A 6,715-nucleotide genomic window follows, 5' to 3' on the forward strand; every position below is an offset into this window, starting at 1 on the left:
AAACAAGAAGAAAATATCACTCATTGATGTCGCAGTACCATGGGTCACCAGAGTAGATGAGAAAGAAAGAGAAGAAATTGATAAGTATCAAGACCTGAAACTAGAAATAAGAAGGATGTGGGATATGCCATTGGAAATTGTATCCATAATCATAGGAACACTAGGCACGATCCCAAGACTCCTGAAAAGGAACCTGGAAAAACTACATGCCGAAGCAGGCTAGGTTTCAGGACTCATGCAGAAGAGCGTGCTATTAGGAATAGCGCACATAGTGAGAAAAGTGCTGGACTCCTAAGGAGGCAGGATGCTACCCAGAACCCCACACTATAAATACTACCCGGTCGAATCGAATGATAGACAAAATTAATATATATATATATATATATATATATATATATATATATATATATATATATAATACACACACACATACACACATACTGACAACAATATGTTGGAATAACACGAAAAGCTATATCTATCAAGCTATCTCTCTGTATCTATATAGGTCTATATATGTATGTATGTACATGTGAAGAATAAATGGACAGACACATCCTATGTATGTATATATGAAGAATAAATGAACCACATACTATTTTCCCTATAAACCAAGCTACAACCGTAATTGAAAAAGCAGAAAGCTAAAAACTCCGTAAGGTAAGTAACCAAATAAGAAAAAAAGAAACTGAGAAGTGAAAATACACAATGAAAGAGAAATAAGAAAGTACAACTAACAGAACAAACAACTACTAATAAGATAGATGATAACATAAAGTAGATAAGGCATATAATGAATACACTAAGAAGTGAGACTTACGTTAGCCTGCTCAATAAACATAATTGTTTTTCAATTTATGAAGAACAAACAATTCAACCATTTTGGCTAAGACAAGAATAAAATTTCTAGTAAACCTAGTGGTACTAAACCTAACGGAATCAAAGTCAACACAGTTGACGGCATAGCTAGTACTATATGATGGATGGTGGATGATATCACGTTGCTAGTCAAGAAAATTTCAGCTTTTTTCTCCGTCAGCAACTAAGTCAACACCCGCAGCTATGCCTCACTAAAAATATCTGTAACTGTTATTTTGATTTGAAATTCCAGTTGTTTTCCCTGTGACCTAACATTTAAAATTTTATGTTGCCAAGGAAACCTATCACTTTACAACAAATAAAGTTCGTCTTATAAAAGAGAGAGAGAGAGAGAGAGAGAGAGAGAGAGAGAGAGAGAGAGAGAGAGAGAGAGAGAGAGAGAGCCGAGTCTGCCTTATTACACGAAAGACGATATGATCTAAAGAGGAGACTGCACGCCAATCACTGTTAAAACAGAAAACGATTAACGATTTTCCTATTATTTTTCAGTTATTTTTTTATATTCTGTGCATCCACTACATCCACCAAATTCTTTGTGTGTATTCTACGCGGTACTTATTTTAATAACAAATAAACGAATAGCATCCATAATCACTTCTACGGTATGTAACGTACAGTTTGATGTATTGTGCACTATGAGCAGCAAACACTGAACATAGTCTCACTATCCATAGTTCAAAATCAAGCTATGAATACCACCAAGTATATACTGTACATTGCGAAATGGGTTGACATCAGGGAAAATAAGCTGACCCGAACGATACCTGAAGAATGAGGAGGAAAGACGTATATAAATTAGAATAATACAATCATGCTAGAAAAATGATATCCTCATGATATAGGGGAACTCAAAAATAAGTATATTACGAAGTATTCTCATGAACAGAATAATCAAAATTTACCAGAGTATCTGTAGTATCCAAATAACCCAATACATAAAATAGTGAGGAAGCCGTGTGGGGTACTCAACAATATATAAGGCTTTCAAAGCATTACTGATATCTAACGACTTCGTTCACAAATGCCCGTGATCACTATAGCAATAATTTATATATATGCGGAAGATCGATACACAATTGGCATTATGGTAACCTCTCTTTCTCTCTGGCTTGGAAAACATCTCATGTATGCGTTGCTGTGACTAACATCCCACTACTGCAGGCAGTTAACCCAGACACAAACACACACACACACACCTACTGTACATATTACGTACAAGCATATACGTGGCCCATCCATGTAAGTCTATATGTACCTCGTATAAGTTATTGGCTACTGGAAAACTTTATAGAATGATCGCTTTCGTTATTCATTCAAATTGAAATAAACAAAAAAGTGGAGGCATGCTCTGTTAGACACCTACAACGTTCTCTCATTGACGAAATTGCTATGCGCTCTTAAAACATCCGTTTGATTTTGTACTGTAACAGGTCTTCAGAAATACTTTCTATTCTTACCTCTTTCGAACTGTCTCATATGCAGGATCTCGGGAAATACGTTACAATCTTGCCTCATTCGTGTTGCCTCATGTACAGAGAAGTCCAGATTCTATCTCATGCCTGCAAATAATAAAAAAACACCACAGCTATACAAGCAGTTATAAATAATGATACCACATATTTGTATTTGTACTTTAAAGCTGTAATATTGTTTTTTGAAATAAGTATTGACAGAATAAACCCTCGGCATTTAACCAATGTTATCTCTGTTATTCTGCTCCACGATACACCATTAAGTAAGCAACTGGTTCTAACATGTAGCCATTGCTTCGAGACCTAGGCCTAGTACCCTGCTTGGTGAAATTTCTTATATGCCTTCAGATAGTTGGTGGCACAAGTTTCATCTGTTTCCCCCACTTGGTTGTGTCACTGTGCTGCTGCAAAGATTTCATTGCGACGAAACATTTTCAGACGTTATAGTCCATTTAACGTGCAAAATAGTGATAGGCCTATATGCATAAATAGCTCTAACAGATATCCACGTTGCACTTGCAACTATATTCTCAGATATTTGTGTTCGATATTTAAAGTCTGCATTTGTTTTACATCATTACGAAACTGTGAAGCAAAATTATATAGAAATTTCCTCCTGCTGACAACGCTCGAACTAAAGCTTATGTTCGATGACTGGCAGCCATTACCGGCTTAGCTCAACATGGCCGCCTTCTCATGCACAGGGGGATTACTTCTGAAACATTTTGACTGATTTAAACGTAAAGTGTTTTTTCATGCCGTTGTCATACGGTTAAATAGGTCGGTAACTTAAACATAACTGAATACAGGAGTGCTGCAGCCCCACAACCCTCCGCCACCTCTCCCTAAAGGAGCAATGGCTCCCCGACTCAGAAGTTTACCGTGACCCGTAGATACTGTTTGACTTCGACAATTAATAACTTAAGGGTTGCCCTATGAGCAAGAGCCAGTGCTGGCATACCGCCAGCTTAATTCAAACAATAATTAATATCACAATATATTTTGCCCGATAGCAATATATTATGTTTACTGTCAAGCAAGTTACTCACATGTATCGATGCCTAGACCTATAAGCACGGGCATTTCAATCACTTTACCTCATTTGAGTCCTTCCACAAGAATATCGTTCGCTGCTTCCCTCTCATTCCTATCACTGTATTCCGGGCTTTTCACCTTCCGGGAATAAGTATGCTCCATTTCCTGTATAGTTCAATGAACCCCATCCAAAACAGCAGTATCTAGTGTGTCATCGTCCGGAGGTAATCGGCTAAGGCGTTTAATTGATGACGGTTAAAGTGTAACTGAGCACCCTGACACTCTCAAGACGGTGCTTGCCATCGGAATATTGTCTTCATTTACAATATGTCATGGCAACACTGCTCATGATATCGGCTGCTGATTGGCTTAAGTCCATCTTATTCGAATGTAATCAAATGGACTTTAAATTCCTACCAAAGTACTTATTTATATGGAAGACACGGAATTATACACAAAAAGTGCAAAAATAGCTTTAATGATAAATATGTCCTTTTCAGTTACTACAGATATACCCGGGCCATAATGGTGTAAGAACTGAGTAACAGTAAAAAAACTGTTGAACGTATACGAACAACCAGGGAAGGGGGAGGGCCGCGAGAAGTTACCAACCAGACTTTCGGAGTCACAGCTTCAGCTGAAACTGAACCGATATCGTTTTTATACCGATGTGGCAGTCTGCAGGTATCTGATGTGAAAGTTCTTGTTTTTAATAAACAATGTATATTACGCAAGCATCCTTCAAAATGTGCGAAACTATTGAAAATAAGCCAAATGACTTGATTGCACGATACTTTTTTTCAAGATGTAAGAAGATAAGGTGAGTTCGCAGAGGTCGATCTTTCGACTCCCGCGCATGGCGTCACACGGTGCCTTCCTCTCCTTGCATGTGGCTTTCGCGAATTTGTGACAGTTCTTGAGGTTTTGGGAATTTAGTACGTTATTGCCATGGTGATATGTGTTATTCATGGATGGTGTAACACAGAAAAGGACAATGTTGGAGGTGAAAAAGTTAGTTTTTACCGTTTCCCTAAAACTCCCGAAATGTGTAGGAGGTGGGGGAACATCTGCAAAAGTGACAATATAAACACCTAAAATGTAAAAGTGTTCTGTTCATTTTCAACAAAGCGATTATGCAAGAAACCTCAGGCATGAATTGCTTAACTACTGCCCTGAAAATGCAAGAAAATTGAAGGATGACGCCAGACCGAACCAACGTTTACCTCTGCATGATAGTGCCACTGTTGATTCAGGTATTTAACATCTTGACTCTAGTTTGGTTTAGTATACCTGTTACATTTAAAATTGTGGATAAATAGATTGACTGTAGGCTTCTATGAATACTTTTATCAGTTAAAGTGCATAAATATATCTTCCGTTCGATTCCTAATGCAAGTAAACTATATTTGACCTTTTAAGAGTGATAAGATTGAAATTAGGCCTAGACCTATGCGTAGTGAAGAATAATTGCAGAGGGGATATACCAGTCAACACGAGAGAGAGACGCGAACATTTTATTGAAATTGTTTTCATGTGCGTGAAATGGGCCTATTATTTGTCGGCAAAGGAAGGTGACAATTATTTTCGAGAGATAGAGCGAGAGAGAGAGGAGAACGTTTGGCATAACTCATTGCTTAGGTTTGTTACTATTTCTTTGAAGTATACATCCCGTTCATGCTACCGGAGTCTAATATACATGCTTTAGTTACGTCTTAATCTTTATAATTTTTTAACTGATAAAAGTCATTAAGTCGTGAATATAATTGTAAAAAATATGACTGGCCCGGTCAGAACTTACAAAATTCCTCTCTGTTCCGAATTTTGCATACTTGTTATTGTCTTCTTTCATGCTGATATCAATACTAACTTTCCTTATATTGCTTGTATGATATGAAGTAGAAATCAGGTCATAAGAATAAGACGGGTTAGACCTATAGTGCAATGGGAGGGGTAAGAAATGCTACAGTTGTTTTTAAAAAATTCTGGCGGGAGAACATTAGTGAACTGGTCTTTAACAAAGCCGGGCTGTATATATGGATACCTTGAGTTTATCTATGTATAAAATGTTGCAAAAATATTGATTTACAATGTAAATGCTTTCCCAGTGACTCTGAAAGGAGCCCTATTTCTAACGGTTTTTAAAATACTCGTATGTTTCTGCCTTTTCTCACATCAGCAATTTATTGGCTGCTAAAATGGTCTAACACAGAAACTCTATAAACATCGTCGGGTTCTGACTTCGAGTATCGGTCTGTTATTTAGAAATTTTAGTTGACATTGATGGACATTACGAGTGGGCAAGGCTGGTGCAAGGTAAAATCAGCATAGGCCTACGAACAAGAATGCTTTCCCCTTATATGTTACTAAATACAGCAAAACGAGTGGGCAAGGTTGGTGCAAGGTAAAATTAGCATAGGCCTACGGACAAGAAAGCTTTCCCCTTCTATGTTACTAAATACAGCAAAAGTTTAACATTATTGAAAAGTTTTTGTTAATTCAAATAAGGGAAAACTCAAAAAGATATTGCTGAGACGCATCTAGAGATGTGATTTTCTACGGTGTGCTAATTTTACCTCGACCCTGGTAACAATGATGAAGGAGATAGTAAGTGATGAGGAAAAGCTCAGCATAACTGAAAATACTACGCACTCTTCGATGAGCACTAACTTAGGAAAGGGTAGGGTATATTATTTACTGTTAAAATTTTTATATTGAAAATACTGGATTTTGTCAATCAATTTTTTTTAAATGTCTAGGCCTAGTCCTATAGTACGTTGCTTTAGGACAATGGGATCGCCGTTATTTCTCTCTCTCCTTCTCCATTCGTTTGTTTCAAGTATTCGTTTTGTTATTCCTGTGTCTTTCCTCTACCATTTTTCTCTTATCCTCTGTCGGCGGGCGGTACATCCCACAGTGTTGCCATGACCAGTTGTGAATGAATGTTAATTTTTCGTGGACAGATGAGTTGAAATCATAGAGCGTCAATAACATGGAGTGGCGATCTCCCTGCCGGGCGTGACCTCGGGCGGCCATATTGAAAGGTCTCGGTCCAGCTCATAGTACTATACTATATTACTGTTATTATTTTTAGCTTTTTTACCTTACCAAAACAGGTTGGCCTAAGCCAGTGATCTTCAAACTGTGGGCCATGGCTCACTGGTGAGCCATGGCCTGGTTTTCAGGTGGGCCACGGACATTTAACTAGATTATAATAAAAATAAATTAACGATATAAAAAGTAAAAAGAATAAAATTAAAACAAAAGAAATAAAAATCTGAAACGTCAATGAAGGCAAAACTGTAATTCATTTTGTTGGTTCATTCCTAGAT

At 37.4% G+C, this 6,715-nt stretch overlaps 1 long non-coding RNA gene across 1 annotated transcript in view; it reads right to left on the reverse strand.

The window, feature by feature from the left end:
* LOC136846400 (uncharacterized) overlaps window positions 1-3,676 on the reverse strand; it is an 84,691-nt gene extending 81,015 nt beyond the window's left edge. The window contains exons 1-2 of the long non-coding RNA XR_010855369.1: window positions 3,449-3,676; window positions 2,337-2,438 (exon numbers count right to left, since the gene is read on the reverse strand). This is a non-coding gene — a long non-coding RNA (uncharacterized lncRNA). The remainder of the gene's footprint in view (window positions 1-2,336; window positions 2,439-3,448) is intronic.
* Window positions 3,677-6,715: the final 3,039 nt, after the last annotated feature.

Source organism: Macrobrachium rosenbergii, chromosome 15 (genome assembly GCF_040412425.1).
Source record: "Macrobrachium rosenbergii isolate ZJJX-2024 chromosome 15, ASM4041242v1, whole genome shotgun sequence".
NCBI lineage: Eukaryota > Metazoa > Arthropoda > Malacostraca > Decapoda > Palaemonidae > Macrobrachium > Macrobrachium rosenbergii.